The sequence below is a fragment of the Apodemus sylvaticus genome, chromosome 17, assembly GCF_947179515.1.
Source record: "Apodemus sylvaticus chromosome 17, mApoSyl1.1, whole genome shotgun sequence".
NCBI lineage: Eukaryota > Metazoa > Chordata > Mammalia > Rodentia > Muridae > Apodemus > Apodemus sylvaticus.
Genome location: NC_067488.1, coordinates 63663151 through 63682136, shown reverse-complemented (window position 1 = coordinate 63682136; position 18986 = coordinate 63663151). Strand labels below are relative to the sequence as shown.

Sequence of the window (18986 nt, the reverse complement as noted above, 5' to 3'; positions counted from 1 at the left end):
ATCTCACCTGGGCAGCACAGTAGAGCTGCCCCTGGTGGTGGAGATACAGGTGAGCTGACTCAGAGGGCATGATGCTGGCTGGAAACCTGGCCCTGCCACTGGTCTGCTGGAAGGTGACATGGGAGAAGGAGAAATGGCCCCCTTTCCCCTTGCTACATACAGCAGGCAGGAGACCTGGCCCCAAGGTCATCAGAGAGTGAGGGCAAGCCCTGCCCCTCATCTACTGCAGAAGTTGGGAGAGAAGGCCCCACATCTCTCCTGAGCAGCATAGTAGAGGTAGCTCTGGATATGGGGGTTGCAAGAGAGCCCGCCTCAGAGTGTGCGCCTGAGAGGCAGCTCTGCCTCTCTTCTGTACAGTAGCAGAGCCCCCTTCCCCTCCTTCATCCTTCACCACCTATGACAAGATGGACTCACGAGAGTGGGAGAACTGGCCCTGTCTACTCGCGGGCTACAACACATGGGAGAGTGGCTCTGCATCTCACCTAGGCAGTGAGGTAGAGCTGGCCCTAGACGTGGAGGCTGTGGGTGAGCTGGCCCCAAGGATATGACAGCAGGAGAGCAGCGGGCCCTGCCCCTCACCGCGTACAGCACTGGGAGAGTAAACCCTGAACCTTGCCTGGGCAGCACAGTGGAGCTGGCCCTGATGGCGTGGGCAGGGATGAGAGGGCATGAGCTCAGGAGACCTGACTCTCCCTGCTGGCCGTGGCATTGGATGGACCAGTGATGGCAGGGCAAGAGAGCTTGCCCAGTGCTGTGGGTATGGGAGAGCTGGCAGGCTGACACAGGGCCCAGATATAGGGCTGTATTTGGCCCATCCCATCATCTCCCCTATGTATGACCTACTGGAGCATACATAAAGGGGTTGGTCCTACAGATCCCAAACTGCAGGATCTCCATGACACGTGACACGGGGCAATAGCAGGATATCCAAGAGGAGTCCCAGTGAGGTTCTTGTATTGATAGAGCAGCAGAAGCCAGAGGTCTCACACCAGACCAACGATTCATTGTAATGAACATTTACAAGCAAAGAAGGGTGGACAAAGGGGCATACTGTGGGACACAGTGTGATACACTACAATTCCACAACAAGATCTTTTTTCTCTGTTGCTGGTAGGGGAGGTTGCCAAGATGGAGGCAGGTATAGGAGGAGGGGGAGACGAGCGGGCTTGGGGTACATGATGTGAAATTCACAAAGAGCCAACGAAAAGTGGTGTTTTTTTTTTTTTTAAGATGTTGAATCATTGCTAAGTATCCCATTCTGACTCTATGAGATCATCCAAAAGAACCCCACTGCAGCTAGTTTTTGGATACCTGCGGTATATTGGATGCAAGGCTCATTTCAAAGATTACAAAGATCTCTCCTTGTGGTTTTGCCTTCCCCGATAATAAACATGTAGTTAGATCAATAGGAAAAAAAAATGCCAAAAATATTTAACCTGCTTTGGTTGCCTAATGAACCCAATTGAAAGCAAATGCTTGTTAACAAAAGCATTTTCTGAACCCTAATTATCCGTTTACAACAAAAAAAAAGTTTCATTAAGTATTGATCTTTTCTTAGGAATGTTAACAAAAGTATTTCATTACCAAAAATATACTAGATTGGATTTTTAAAATCTTTTCACTAACTAAGAAATTAAAACCTAGAGTTAGACCAAAGCGAAAGTCAGATGTACTCACATAGGATCTGAGGCCTTAGCAGAGTGGAATCCACCAATCTGTGTGGCCTGCCCTCCCCGTGCTTGCCTTAATGCGTTTAAAAAAAAAGTCTTGCTGCTTTACTTTCTTCATCTGACACTAAACAAACTTCATAAAACTGTCACCATGCTGGAACACAGACTCTAGGAGTAACATAATTCTTTACTCATGGTCTGTGGAACATTTGGTTCTAGAACAAGCAGACTTCCTTCCTTTGAGGTAAAAGCTGCCGCACGTGTTCACATTGCTCTTGAGTTCTATTTGCAGCCATTTCAATCCCAAAGAAATAAAAACATATAAAAACGTTTGCATGAATGTTCATAGTAGTAATATTTATTAGCTTTAAAAATAGAAATGACTCAGAAAAGAGGCTGAGCCTGTAGGGCAAGATGGTGACATCTGTACCATTGTGTTCCTTCTCAGCTGCTGGCTCCTGCCTGGGTCTTGGGCAGTCCTGAAATAAGTTCAAAGTTCTATTTCTGGGAGCTGCCCAGTACCAAACCTGACTGGCTGATGGTTGGACCGACCTTTGACCCAGATTGTGAATTTGCCTATTCTAAATAAACAAAGCACCCAAACATAAAGTATAAAAGAATAAATGGATTGGAATAAACATTGGATATGATAATATAGTCTTCATGTAATGATTGTGGTCATTCCATTCTTTGAGTTGTGGATATGGGAGAAAAGTTATATGTGAATGTGTATCCAGTTAGGTCAACATGGGCATTTTACATCATTAATTACGTAAAATTAATTATGCTCTTCAAAAAATAGAAATAACTCAAATATCAATCAACTGATGAAGTGCTTATTGTGAATGAAAAAGGGTTGTTGAAAATCATTCCCCACAGGCAAATTTTGAAGGCATCTGCTAAGTAAAAGAAGCTAACCTCGGATAATTACACAGTGTGTTTTATCACTAATGTGGCATATATAGAGTTGGTAAAGACATGCACAGAGAACACAGACTGATGTCTGTCAGACCCTGGTGTGAATGAGGACATTTCCTGAGCACTGTCTAGGATGATGATAATGTCTTAGCAAGTGGCAGAGATTGGGGTTTCCTGGTATTAGGGATGTATTAAATGCTTTTCAAGTACTGTGTTCTCAAAAATATTTAACGTTTATTCTATAACAATCTCCCCTCAATGGAAGAAAAAAGTTTGGGGGAAAAACAGCCCCACTTGCTGAATTTAATCACTGTCTCTTTCTCTACTACACACAATGAATCTAAGCTACTCTTTCCTGTCCCTTACCGGGGAGACTGACACTCACACAAAGGGAATAAGTGCTTGGATTCCTCCCTCCTATCATGAATATTCCATGAAGCAACCAAAAGGATATTTCAACTCAAAACAAGCTGTCCTCCTTGTTTCCTTACTTGAAACAGAGCCCACCCGGCCTCAGCTCTGCAGGACAAGATGACAAACCTCCTTCTTGGTGTACCTCTTGCTCCCTGTCCTAAATGATACTGAGCTGTACCCTGCTGACGTAGGAGTGTCTGGATACATCAGGTGATACAGACAAGCAGTGCTTGCTAAGGCAAGACCCATGGGAAGTCATGTGATGTCTGGAGAGAGTATAAACAGGACCCAGTGGACAGTAATGGGGAGCTTACATAGCTAGCTTGGCAGTGCCTCTTTGGAAGTGTCCTGCATATTCGCTGATCTTCACTTTTTTGAGAGAGGCCTGGCTGTTTCTGCTGGATCATGCCACCACTGCTGGCTGTCGATTCATGTTTGGTATCCTGACTCCACTGAACTGGACTGCTGGTATCCTGACAATGGAGACTGGAATGACCCCACAGAACTCCATCTAAACAGGTCCACATCCCCTTGTCCTATTTACCATCTTTTCTCGCCAACTATTGGATGGTGGGCTACAAGAGGGTCAAAGCATTTGAGAATCCTTATTAAAAGTAGGTTTTAAAACATCAAAGCTTACACCCTACTGTGTGGACTTTGGATCGCCTTTCCCCCATCATTTTTGAGCTGCCTTGCTGTAATACAGAGCTCAGTTTATGCCTCAGTAATGAGAGCTCTACACTTCCTTGTAAAAGAAAACCCCGAAGTACTCTTTCTCAGGACAACCCACGGCACCTCTTGACAAGCTATATTTACAGGTTGATCCCCGCCCTACCCTCCATCCCTAGAAGGCAGGTTTTATAGTTTCTAATCCCAGTCCCATCACTTCTGAAGCAACATATAATATCTATGAATAATTGCTAGGGTTGTGTGGTTTAAAATAGCATTTACTGAAAAACACTCAAAATTTTCAGTACATGCTAACAGGCTGTCTGTCACATCTGCTAGGTACCATTACTAATTATTTTAGATCCCTTTAACGTAATCTGACAAATTGTCATAGTTAACATTGTGACCTGTTTTTTGTCAGTTTGGTGGCATTTGTGTTGTGTATTTTGTGGTTGGGGGCAGCTTTGTCCTTCTGATTCATATACCATCTAAATAGCAAGGGCTTACTGTATTGCCTCACTACCTTCTCAGTGAGTAAGCGGCTACTGTTACTTTCCTTATGCTCTCCACTTCAGTTCCCTGCCAAGCACATCCTCCTGCGAGAGATGTGCAAGTAGCCTTTTCCATAGAATCACCCTTAGACCCAGCAAGGGAACAGCACAGCACGGTCTGTGTAACTTCCTAGTATTTAAGTAAAACTCTTTTTTTGTTTTGTTTTGTTTTGTTTTTTTAAAGAGAGAGTTTCTCTTTGTAGCCCTGGCTGTCCTGGAACTCACTCTGTAGACCAGGCTGGCCTCAAACTCAGAAATCTACCTGCTTCTGCCTCCCAAGTCCTGGGACTAAAGGCATGTGCCATTACTGCCCAGTGTAATACAGTTTACATAGGCTTTATTTTTAAACATGACTACACTCCTTCAAGCAAATGTGATGTAGAAATTTCTGGTTTCTTTGGAGACTTGGGTGTGTCATGAGAGATTTGTCTTGTGAGAGGATGTTTTGCTGAAGCAGGCACACGAGGGGGCATATGATGTTCTGCTGGAGATGTTTACACTTGAGAGGGCATATGATGTTTGGAAAGAGTATAAATAGAACCCCAGGAACCGCGAGAGGATGCCTTGCTTTGCAACTGGAAGGCTTCATTGGTCTTCACTGATCTTCAGTTGTCATGACTTGGTAGAGAGAAACCCACTGAAGAACTTCTCCTGGTATTCTGGCTGCTTCTTGTAGCTTCAATGCCAATTTGCCAGAGCCTCAAGGTTTCTTCTAGATCAAACCACTGCTACTGATTCGTGTTTGGTGTTTGCTATTGGCCTATATTACTGATATCCTGACAAAGAAGACTGGAATCACTCTAAAGAACTACTTCTAAATAGGTCCACGACCCCAGTGTCCTGTTACCACCTTTCTCCCTTACCTTTTCTTGGTGGGCTAGAAGGAAGATTGTAGTGTTAAAGACCCCTAAATAAAGTAGGCTTTGAAAAATCTAAGCCTACACAAATGCCCTACCAAACAGATCCAATTATTTAATAATATCATAGAGCTTTTTATCTATTCTACTAAAATCTTTGAGTCTCATAAAGGCCTCACCTTCAGATTTGGAATGTCTACATATTATTTCATACTCTGCATCCAGTGGGATATAGAAAGATTAGTGGTTGAGACAGACCCAGGTCTGAACAGTCTCTTGCTTTTTCTCTATGGAATTTGGTTAAGATGTTTAACAGATGGCTGCTTCTCTGGCTGCCGAGACCAATGATGGTGTTTCTCATCTGCAGAATCAGGAAGGGGTGAGGGGGGATGGGGGATCATTTAAAACAAAAGTCAGAATCCCAATCCATGCAAAGATGCCTGTCGCTTTCCCTTTCACCTTCATGATTTCTGAAATGCAAATTGTCAAGGCTAACCCTGATCACCAAAATAGCCAAAAAACTATACTCCAAGTAGACATTTTTTTGCTCTCTATGCCAAGTAGTAAATTCTAAACCCATTGTTTGCCCATTATTTTTACTTCATTTCTTTTTTTAATTAATAAGAGGATTTAAATTTGAGAATATGAGACACAGGAGGGAAGAGACAGAGGAAGGCATGATAGAAAATGTGGTGCTTGTATATGAAAATATCCATGTCTTTCCTTTCTCTCTCTCTCAAGTTCACACACACACACATACACACACACACACACACACACACACACACACACACGGGGGCGGAGGGAGGGGAGAGAGACAGAGAGAGAGACACACACACACACACACACACACACACACACACACACACACACGGGGGTGGGGGGAGGGGAGAGAGACAGAGAGAGACACACACACACACACACACACACACACACACACACACACAGATCCTGGACCCACTAAGTGTTGCTCTAATGTGCATCTGTTTAGAGCTGACCCAGTTAGGAGCAGGTAATCTGTCTAACCTATAGAGAGCTCATCCCTGCAAGAGACAGAGCTTTCCTCTCTCAGAAGCCATTCAGATGCCTTTAACTCTCCATCTGTGGGTGGGATTTTGTGCAGTTTCTGCTTTCCTCACTGGCGTGTCAACTGGTATTACCATTACACTGGCAATATTTAGGCAGCAGTACTGTTACCGATTCCATAAGTGCAGGATCCCTATCTGAAAGACACCACCTGACAGTGCCCTGCTCCTCTGGCTCTTACTATCTTTCCATTCATCTCTTCCATGATGTTACCTGAATCTTTGGCTAGGAGTTGTGTTACAGATGTACCAGTTGGGGCTGGGTATCCCAGAGTCCCTATCTCTATTCTGATCACTTGTGGATCATTATGGAGCCTTTTCCTGAAAGGGAGGAAGAAGGAGAAGAGGAGGAGGATAGTAAGAGAGGAAGGGGAGGAGATGATGATGATGATGAATTTTTGACTAGGAGTAAGAGCTTCAGCTGGACTTTAGGCCTGCTTAGTAGGAGGGAACTTATGAATGATGCTATAAAGCAGTCCAACTAGCCATAGATAGATTAGTCATGGACTCTGGAGGAGAACTGATAGTGTCCTTTTCTAAACCAGTATATTTCTAACTTGATGTTAAACACCTAGTGTTTGATTCCCCCAAATAACTTTTAATACAAAAATTGCTGGGATTGAGGAGATGTCTCATTGAGTAAAGCACACCACTAAAGCGTAAGTGTGGGCCCATCCCCCACACTCACATAAAAGAAATAACTAGAAATGAGAAGCCAAGCCTTATGGTACTTCTGTGGTCTGAGTACAGGAGAGAGGGGGCAGAAACCAGCTGGTCCCTGGAACTCACTGGCCAATCAGCCTAAGCAGATCAAGATTGTACAAGCTCCAGGTTCAGTGAGACAAACGATCTCAAAATATAAAAAGGAGGTCACACTCAACATCAACCTCTGGTTTCAAACACACAGGAGCACACACACGCACACGCACACGCGCGCACACACACACACACACACACTACACAATTGGTAATGTTAGTTTTTAATATTGGCACTTCTATTTAGACACTGTATTGGGAAGTGTGTGCAGAGGAATATTTGGATAAGAGACCATCTGTAAAGATGTACGATCACTTGAAGCATACAAAATGATTACACAATAATTTTGCTGTTCTTAAGGTTGGAGAAGTCTGTGTTGCTTTCAGCAACAATCACTGTGATAACTTTCATTACCATAAAACATCAGTTGACTTCAGGTAGTCCTTGAAATAGTCAATACCTTAGCAGATTTCCCAGAATGCTTGAATGGTAGGTGTATAGTGAGAGGCGAATGGACCATGCAGACTTACAGTGGTTTTGATCCTGACTCAGGTACATGGCCATCACATTGAAAATTTTGAATAATCTAGGCTGGGTTTCTTTACCTTATAACAAAGGGATAAAAAAGGTTATGTTAACTACATGAAAATGTAGTATGTTGTATAGAAAGTACAACTATGTACATAATATACTCAGTACATTGTAGGGATTAGTGCTAAAAGCTATAATAATATATAACTTAAGAGGTTGGATAGTCCAGAGACCTAATAGAGTAGAACCAAACACAACTGGCAAAAAGATCAATGAAATGATTGCTAACAATATTCTGCTATATCATAGATTGATGCCTAGCCCAATTGTTACCAGAGAGGCTTCACCAATCAACTGATAGAAACTGCTGTAGAGACCCACAGCCAGCATTAGGCTGAGATTGGGAATGCCATGGAAGTATGGGAGGAAGGACTGAAGGAGACAGAAGGGGACAATGACACCACAAGAAAACCCACAGTCAACTCACCTGGGCTCACAAGGGACTCGACTGAGACGCCAACCAGGAAGCCTGCGTGGCACTGACCTAGGTCTGCTTCACATGTCACAGATATGTGACTTGATCTTTTCATGGGCCTTCTAACAGTGGGAGGGAACAGGGGCTGTCTGACTCTGTTGCCTGCCTTTGGGACCCTTTTCTCTTACTAGATTGCCTAGGCTAGCCATAAAGGAGAGGAAGTGCCTAGTCTTACTGCAATTTGATATGGCATGACTGGTTGACACATGTCGTGTGGAGGCCTGACCTTCTCTGAAGAGGAACAGAGGAGCAATGTTATCAGGTGAGGGGAGAAGAAGAGGGACTGAGAGGAGGGAAGGAAGGGCAAACTGTGGTCAAGATGTATAAATCAATAAATAAATAAATAAATAAATAAATAAATAAATAAATAAATCACAATAAGAAACTCCACTCCTTAGTAAAACAAAAACTCAAGGGCCTAGGGAGGTAGCTCAGAGGTTCAAAGCATGTGCTGCTTTTGCAGAGGACCGAGTTTAGATCCCAGAACCACACTGTGGTTCACAACAGCCTGTAATTCTAGTTCCAGGAGATCTTACCCCTACTGCTGGCTTCCATGGGCTCCTACACACATAGCATCCACATAAACTCATGCAGACACACACACACACACACACACACACACAAACTGCTCAAGCAGGGCGTACATCTAAAATCTCAATATCTTGAAGCTAAAAGCTAGAAGATGCCAAGTTCAAGGCCAGCCTGGGCTACACAGTGAGATGCCATCCCCAAAGCACAAGAAAACAACTAATCCCAAAACTGAAAGGAAAAGAGTAAATGAGAAGAAAAGAAAATATGAAAGGAAAGGAGATGGGAGAGGAGGCGGGAACAGATGAAAGAGGGGTGAGGGGAGGAGAGGCTGCCCCGACCTGGGAAGACCACAAAATAAACAAGATAGTTGGCATGAAAAACAAAGAAGGTATGTATCCAAAAGTATGAGTTTTTTTTTTTTTTAAAAAAACTGTGGCATTAATTCTAGCAATGTTTCTTTAACTCAACATACTGAAATTCTTATCCTTACAATGCAGAACCAGTTGGTGAACTTGCTTTCTACTGTTTGTGTTTTTCCATTGACTCTTGGACTGTGGGCAGCGTGCCTTACACACTGCATGTCTCAGCTCAGACACTTGTGAAGGACTCAGCGTCTATGTGCAGAAAGAGGTTCCTATGCCAGGAAATGCAGGTCACTGTAAGATCTGAAGGAGTCAGCTGTCTATCTCAGTATTCACCTTGCTGTCTTGGCGGCTTGTGGACAATGTCTGCATAGCATCCTCAAGGAAATGCATCTCCTCACTGAGCAGCTTTAGTGGAACAATGTCTCTTGAACTGTGAAGAGCTTTTCAAGGTAAAATGTAATTACAAATGTTTTGAACCCATCTTTAATGTTTCTTCAAAGACTTTAAATAAATATAGAATCTTTCATCTAACAAGGTTGATTTTTCTCCTATAAGAGTTTAAATAAAAGGAAATGTCAAAACACTCTAATCTTTTTTCCCTAGTGATGCCTTAATGTTAAAAATATAACTCTAGAATACACACCATATGCCATGAGGGAAGAAGAAAATAACTGTATAAATGAATGAAACTTCAGAATCAGCTATAGGCACTACACATTTTGGGACTCTTGAAAGAAACAGAGAAGACATTACAAAAGGTATGTGTATTCATATATTATAAGCAGTATAATTGATGATGACAAGAGCTAACACCAAGGTGAAAACATGAGCACAAATATTTGAAAACATACTGAAGGAATGGGAGACTCCTACAAGCCCTGGGAGGCTTTATGTGGACAAGTGTAAAATGGATGTCACAGGACTGAGATGGTTCAATAGTAACACACTTGCTATGCAAGCATAGGACCTCAGTTAGAATGTCCAGAACCTTTACAACACCATTTGTCTAACACTAGAACTCCTAAAGGAAGATGAGAGACAAAGAAAAGAGAATCCCCAGCTCAAAGATCAGGCAGCCTTGCAGACATAGCACTGAACAAGAGGATTGTCTCAAACAAGGCAAGGGCAAATAACAGGGGTCTACTCACATACATGCAACACACACATGCACATACACAGACTAACACATATACATGCACACACATGCACACAATGCACATACACATGTGCACACATTTATGCACATACATACATGCACACACATGAACATATACACGTGAACATAAACATGAAAACACACATGCACATACACATGGACTCACAGATACATACACATATACACATACACATATGTACACACACACACATATATACATGCACATGCATACAAACATGCATACACATATATATGCACATACACATATGCATGCATACATACACAGGCACACAGGCATATGCAAATATGCACAGGCTTGCACACAACTGCACAAATACCTGCACATACATTTACCCAATGCATGCACATAATAAAAAATATAAAAAATTATGCCATAGATGTACTTTGCTCATAAATAGATACTTCTTGCCTACTCAAAATGTACAGTACCTGTGGAAATAAATTAAAAGCTAGGCTAAAATGAAGAAATTACTAGAAAATGGTAATTAACATTCTAACACAAAATATTATAACATGTTCAATGTTTTCAAAAAGGTGATAAGTATTAATAATCCCCACTTTCTCTAATCTATTTGATTTAAATAAATAAGATCATGATTTTTCTAAAAGAGATTGAAATTTAACAAAAGTATGTCTTACAGCAATAACATCCAAAAGATTATGGCAGAAAAAAAAATCCAGCTCAAGCTTCAAATAGAAATGTGTACTATATATATATTTCATTAAAAAAGATAAGTATGGTATTTTCTCATGGAAATTACATATCTTATTATTCTGTAAAGGAAATGTTCAATAAAATCCTCCTTCATGATATTCTGTTTCAGGGTGTAGAGCTAGAAATGAGACTATTCAGCAGGACCTAGTTGGGAGTCGCTGATTTAATTTTAGGGTACCCAGGACAGTAGTTTACAATGAAATTTGTAATATACTTTGCTCCAATATCAGTGGAAATTCTGGCGATGATAGAATTTTTATAGAGAAAAAATTCAAAATCTGATGTTACTAGCAAATATAATTCTAAGTTATTGTTCCTTTGGGGATACAATCCTAGCAGGGAGTCAAGGACAGGATAGGCAGTGTCTGCCACTACAGGAAATAGCTATAAAGATAAGGTACAGTGTTGAGACCTGAGCCCAGGACAGAGCTTCAAGCCCAGAACAGCAGACAATCCCCATATAAAGCTCAGACAGTGCAGAGGCAAAGGACGGGATCAGCAGTAAGAGTGCAGATGAATGGCTCCGCTCAAATGCAAGACATTGGTCCTAGAGCATCAGGACCTGAGGCCACCATGAGAGAAAACCTCCTCGCATGGGTGCAATACTGCCTAGTCACTCTCTTCTTTGCCTCTAGGGTATAGTTTCTTCTGTTACCTAAGAAGTTTATTAACTAATACGTGTATAAATGTTATAATAGAGTTTACTAGAGGAACAGAATTTATAGAACATAGACATTCTACATATATATACATATATGCATATATACACACATATACATATACACACATATACACATATATAGATATGCACACATAGAGAGAGAGAGAGAGAGAGAGAGAGATAGATAGATAGATAGATAGATAGATAGATAGATAGATAGATAGACAGACAGACAGATTTATTAGAATGGCTTAGAGGCTGTGTCCAAAATTCCTGTCTACGAATAGAAGGTCCAAGCATACGGCATTTGTTCATACTGGGTGTCTCAGCTGGCCAATATATGCCAGAATGTCAAAGCAGACGATTGTCTGGGAATGGATTTGCTAGAGAGAGACCAAGAGAAAGAGCAAGCAGGCAAAGAGAGCAAGCTTCCTTCTTTCCGGTCCATTCTATAGGCTTCCAGCTGAAGGTCTGGTTCAGATTAAAGGTGGGTCTTTCCACCTCTAAAGATCTGGAAAAAGGCATTCAGTCCCCCTCAAATAATGCAATGAAGAAAAAAACCTCTCACAGCTAGTTGGTTTTAGTTCATTTAAGAAGTAGTCATAAACCAGGCAGTGGTGGCACATGCCTTTAATCCCAGCACTTGGGAGGCAGAGGCAGGCGGATTTCTGAGTTTGAGGCCATCCTGGTCTACAGAGTTTAGTTCCAGGAGAGACAGACAGGGCTACACAGAGAAACCCGATCTGGGAGAAAAAAAAAAAACAGATATAGTCAGACAGCTAAGAATAGCTGTACAGCTTTTCTTCCTTTTTGTGGGAAAGTGTTACTGAGATTACTTGTCTGGGGTAGTAAGAACCTATCGTGAATCTGGGAGACAGAAAGATCAGTGCACAGCAGTAGGCATCTGGTGAAGATGGCAGCTGAACTGTAATTCTTTTTTAAAAGACTTAAAGCCAAGCCAATGGTTAGCAGCATTGGGACAGTTAAGGCAGCAACCTGTAGAAACAATGGTGTATTAGATGCTGTAAAACACAGACCTTTTAAAATAAAAATAATAATAATTTCAAATAATGTTATTCACAGAAACAAATCAGGTAAAATAAAATGCTCGCATTATGTAATATTACTGTCTATACTTTTAGATTACTTGTGGAGGGGATTGTGACATCATACTAAATTTGAATGTATTGCATTCCTACCACATGTTACATTTGATATAAAACCCAAGAATGCATAGCAATTTAAGGCAGTAAAATTCTACACTGTATACATTAAAACCGAAACTCTCAGAAAACATCCAAGTATGATTTGCCATTGCATTTTGTGATACTGATATATGCTAAACCAGCTGAGGCCAAAATTGGGATATAACTTTGTTGAAACATGTGAGTGTATAGTTTTCCTTTCCTCTTATTTAAAAGGTTAAAATATGACATTTTAGGTCTACATTAAATACACTGGGTAGTTCATGCACAAGAATGTGATTCCCAAATAATCGACAAAAGAGCCTCAGTTAAACACTTCAGGCTAAAATTTTAAAGTGAGTAAAATATAACCAAAATACAAGTCTTTATATACAGTCTAGATACACATTTAATATATAAATTTAAATATGTATGCATATATAGGTATATGTTTCTATTTAACATGTATATATATGTAGGTGTATTTATAGATATATGTGAATATGTGTATTTAAAATGCAATTTTTTTTTACAAAACTGTACACAATGACAATTCCCCTAACTAGTTGTATTTTGTAGTAAGGCTGGAGACATATATCACTCCTAGTTAATGTGAGATGGCCCCAGATCCGGGGCACTGCCTGAATTTACTCTATGGCTGATAGCAGATCTCATTGGACAGTAATACCACAGCTATCCTTGGTGTTTGGCATAACACCCTTGTTCTTCCCTCATTCTGAAATATGGAAGGGCTTTTTCAAAATGTGCTTTCTACTTTAATATGTTTAAATTATAGAGAATTCAGGGGAAAATGTAGAGTAGAAATAATATCCCTATGGTAATGTGTTTTGTTGTTGTTGTTTTCTGTGGCTGTATTTTTTATGAATTTCATCAATAAGTATGAGTGTGTGTGTCTGTGTATCTGTGCAAGAGCATGTGTGCATGTGTATGTTTTGCATATGTGTATATGCATGTGCATGTGTGTATGAGAGTGAGATTTTTTTCAATAGGTATGATTAATGTGGTTATGTGTATTGTGTGATTTCTCTCTACGAGTATGAATGTCTACATATGATTCTGTGTTTATATTTCTGTGTATATGTGTGTGAGAGACTCTGTGTAATATGTGCACATGTGTGTGTGTATGAGAGAGAGAGAGAGACTCTGTGTGTTTGTGTTTGTGTGATGTGTGTGAGAGACAGAGAGACAGAGAGAGACTTTGTGTGTTTGTGTGGGGTGAGAGAGAGATTGAGAGATTTTCTCTATAAGCATGAACAAAGGTGTGGATGGGTGAGTGTGGATGGGTAATTTTTCTTTATAGGTTTGAATAAAAAATATACATGTGTTGTATATGTGTGTAAACACACTTGTGTGTGTATGCATATGTGCACACCCAGGGGGCTATAAACATAGTACATCAGTGTTTATTCAAGGTCTGAAATCATGTTGTATTTATGACTGTAGTCATTCTACTTACTTGCGTATGACCTTGAATAAATTATCAAGTCATTCTCTGCCCAGATTTTCTAATCGAGATGATGGTAGAACAATAATAGTCTCATAGAAACATGAGACTTGCACGAATTAATCAGGAAACACCCTAGATGGCCAGCTGCCAAATCAGTGACTACACTTTCAACAAGGGGTTCTAGCTTTCAGGAGTGGAACAGTGCATTTGCCTGAGGTACACTCGCACCTTACAACCAACACCCGCCATCTCTGCTGTGAAGGCTCCAACTTGGGGAAGTCCACCAAGGCTAATGTCCTTCCAGGGTGCAGCTTGGCGACATGCATACAAGAGTGATTTCCCCTCACGGTGGTCTTGTGGGAAGAGGGTATGCAGCATACATGATAGGAAGTCCCATTTTAAAGGTGATCACCCTGAACATATATTCCAAACCCAAGTACGTTAGCAAAGTTTATCCTACTGCTTAGTTTTACAGCCAATACAAGTATTTCAATTTCAAAAATTAAAAGTATATCTGAATATACCAGTATTCCCCCATACTGAGCATACTCACTCTGCACATTAAAGTTTCGTTATCAGTTTTAAAATTTCGACTTTTATTTTTAATTACAGGTATTTTGACAGGTGACTGCATAAACAGTTATGTAATCTTGGGTATTTGACCATTTTAGATCAAAACCCAAACAATAACTTATTTTTAATTTTAGGGGCTCAGTATAAAGTGGATTGATTCACTTCTTCTACCCCTGTCTCCTTTCTTTTCCCTTTTATCCCTCTGCTACATAACCACATTGATAAAACCAGCATGAAATGAAATGTTACTCCATTAGCTTTTAACAATACACCCAAAAAGGAGATTCCATCCCAGTGTTCAAGCCCATATAACAAACCAAGTGCCAGGAAACTGTTGTGTTATGTAAGAATAAACCAAGAAGTAGGATAATTAGAGGAAGGGTCCCTGAAAGGTTGCTAAGAATAGAAGCAAGATGCCATAAAGAAAATGACATTTCTGCTGAGTGTTTCCTTGGCAATAGATTTTATTGGGTAAGAAATGGGTGTGGGGGTCATATAACCAAAGATATGCATGATCCAAGTCACTAGAGACGGAACAAGGCGTGCTAGAAAAACACAGTAGAGTGTGTGTAAAATACAGCACAGTGCACAAGGATTCCAGTTACAGAGGAAACATATTCAACAACAGCCATAGAGGCCAGGCATACAGTGGCCTGAAGGAATCTTTGAAAGCATGGAACTTTGTCAGCTCAGAAATTGGCTATGACAGAGCTGTCAATCACCCTCTTTTAAACGCCTCCCTGGGACTGCAGGTTTCCACGTTAGAGGACCTGCTTTCATTTCCTATCCAAGTAAATTATGGTGATGTCCCTGCTTTTCCTTTAACAATGTTGTAAATCTGTTTCAGAAATGAATATCTAGGCTTTGTCATGCATGGCTGATAGCTGTCATTTCTCATGAGAACTTGTCCTCTCCTCAACATTGTGTTCTAGGATGAAATGATAGTGTCAGGCCATGTGCCACAGTAAGTGTCTCTCAGATATTGAACCCATATGGATTTCTTACCCATTGTATAAATTCTACTTGTTTGATAACCCTATGTCCTAGAAACAAAACCTAAATTAATAAATGAGCAAGTAGTGTACCCCACACATCTAAATGTAAATCCCCAGAAAAATGAGAAGCACCTCTTCAGTGCCCTATATCTTTCCTTCTTGGTGATTTATGTGAGCACTGGAGCACATACGACAATGCCACTTTCTCATCCTGGTGTTTGTTTGCCAATTTTTTAAATCACTGAGCCAATCGGCAATATTGTCCTCTACTACATACTAATGATATGAAAGACAGGCTTCTTTTTGTGAAAGAGAAGAGCAGTGATCTGAACATAGAGACAGGAGTAATACCACAATTGAGTGGATTCTACTGCTGTAAGCAGAGATGGTGGTGGACAAGAGCTGAAACTTTCTACCAATGGGTTGAGAGTTCTGGCTTGAGCCTAACACAACTGGATCTGTTAAGGAAGTGGTGTTCAGACCTGAAATCTCTCCCCAGCTCCCAGTCTCTTCTCTACCTGTACTTCTTGAGACAATTAAGAATAACCTCTGTTTCTGGTCATTGTCAGAGTTCTGCAGAAAATGCAGCAGATACGAGGGCCCTGGAATGTTTTTAGGCCGTCAAGCATCAGCTCACTGGAAGGTGCGGAATAAATTAAGCCAAAATTATAAACCTCGCTGATGTGTTTGAACTTCTCAGCAAACATTCCTCATTCATATTTAATTGCTCCGCCGAGACTGTTATTCTTTGGAGTGGTTCCAGGCATTATTCCATTCCATTAGCAAGCTTGCAGGGTGTCTACTCCTTAACCCAAAATGATTGATCCTGTAAAAGCCTCTCCACTTGCTGACCCGAACGCTAATTGAGTTTGTGTATAGATTAAAAGGAAAGTGTGTTTTCAGAAAAGTTTCTACATATATTGCTGTCACTTAAATTCCTTGTTAACAGGGGAAAAATGGCACATCAAAATGATGGTACTTGGTGTCTTCTCTGAATTGCCTTTAGAAAACATGGTATGAAGCAAACCAGGATCTGAAGCTGGGGGAAAGCATCTAAAATAGATTTTCCAATGCAAAACCAGACAGTCTCATTTAAAGAGAGAACAAACATTGGTGGATATGCTAATGTCTGTTCTTACAGACTCCAGCTCTTACTGCAGATGCATTGTAGAGACATCTAGAATTCCCCATATTCTATTGCAGGGAGCAAGAATCAACAATGCCTTATTTCTGTGTCCTATATAGGAGTCACTGAATGTAATGTGCTCCAAAGTCTCATGGGTTACCTCTTAACACTTGATCTCCAGCTGGGGGTGGCCATGTTTTGAAGTCCAACTTCTCCTTCCAGACTGTGGACACAATGCAATCAGCAACCTCAAGACCTTGTAGCTAGTCTTTGCTGATGGAACATGGTGGCCTGGTCCCCTCGGACTGTCACTCAAAATAAAGTCTCTTCTTGTAAGCTGTTTCTTGTCAGGTATTTGGTCATAGGAAGACAATTCCAATACAGGAGGAATGGCTAAATGTTTCTTCAGATGTTTTATAAAAAGATCGGAAAATAGTGAGGTACACATATAGACTTCATCAAGGTAAGATATATTAAAATAATATTTATGAGTTTTTAAATGGCTTTAGATTCTGATCTTACAATCTGAACACTTATTCAACTTATGCAGACTGTAATGAAATAAAAATTCTTGTTTCTAGCCTAATTAAGAGGAGTAAAAGCATTTTCTACAAGTTATGCATATAATAATAGTTTTGATAATGTGCATATGGAATTACATGAATATACTGGGCATATTCTTTCTAGACAGTTGCCTTAATTGGGATTTCTATTGCTGTGAAGAGACACACGGCCACAGCAACTCTTATAAAGGAAAGCTTTTAATGGCTGCTGGCTTACAGTTCTGAGATTTAGCCCGTTGATGCCATGCAGAGAGCATGGCAGCATGCAGGCAGACATGGTGCTAGAGAAGGAACTGAGGGCTCTGCATCCAGATCAACAGGCAGCAGGGAGAGAAAGGTAAGAGCCTGGCTGGAACATCTGAAATCTCAACGTACACCTCCACTGACAGAGTTCCTTCAACAATACCACACCTACAAGGACATACCTCCTGGTAGAGCCATTCCCTATACATTTATGGGGACATTTTCCTTCAAACCACTATACCAGCCATCACCATTCTAAAGCTAAGCACATCTTCAATTAATAATGTCCTATATTCTGGTCTGATTAGCTTTTTACTGGCCCTCTGTAATTCTCTTACTGTACTAACCAGTGTCCTTGGCAATGCTTTTAGTTGCCACACAAATTATTTTCCTGAAGTGAAATGAGTAAATGTATATTACATAAAAAGAATGGGGTTGAGGAGATGGCTCTCTGGTAAGTACAGGCTGTACAACCACAAATCACCTGACTGTGGATCTCCAGGTAAAATGTTGAGCATGGCAGCTGGCTCCTGTAACCAGAGAGTGCATGGTTGGGTGTTGGGGAAATGGGGCTCTCTGGGCTTTCTCGCTGCTGGTCTAGCCAACAGTGAGCTTCTGCGGCTAGTGAGACACTTTCTCTAGGGCAGTGATTCTCTTAACCTGTGGGTCACGACACCTATGCGGTCAAATGACCCTTTCACAAGGGTTGCTAAGGTCCATAGAAAAACAAAGATTTACATTATGATTCATATTAGTAGCAAAATTACAGTTATGAAGTAGCCATGAAATAATTTTCAGGTTCGGGGTTACTATAATGTGAGTAACAGAATTAACAGGTCGCAGCATTAAGAAGGCTGAGAACTGCTAGTCTAAGTGATAAAGGCAGGTGGTGAGAGAGAAGGATACCCAACATCCTCCTGTGTCCTTTGAACATGCACACATATACATGTGTACACATACATGCACCATACAGGTGTGCACAAAGAGTGAAAGAAATTGGAGCCAAATGGGAGAAGTCAGGATTTTCTATTTGAAGATTGCATGATCTGCTATATAGGAAAATCTGAAAATGTCACAAACAAACCAAAAGCCTGTCTGAAATCAGCACAGACACAAGAGATTAGATTAACATACAGTAATATGAATGTATCCTATACATAATTAAGAAAAATTCCCCATTTATAACAGCAATAAAAATTAGAATGTAAATTTAACAAAGATGGCAAAAGATCTATGTGATAAAAACTCTAAGACACAGATGAAATAAAATAGAGACAAAATGAATGACAAGATAATGCAGGTTCACAGAGCAGCTGGACCGGTCATGTTTACTGATGTCAAGGTGTTCTATAGACTGTATTAATCAAACTATGTTATATAAGCATTAAAACAATGATC

The 18986-nt window shown here is 40.7% G+C and overlaps 1 protein-coding gene across 1 annotated transcript in view; it reads right to left on the bottom strand.

Annotated features, from left to right (window-relative positions):
* Tmem117 (transmembrane protein 117) overlaps nucleotides 1–18986 on the bottom strand; it is a 470864-nt gene that overhangs the window by 96294 nt on the left and 355584 nt on the right. The window lies entirely within an intron of this gene.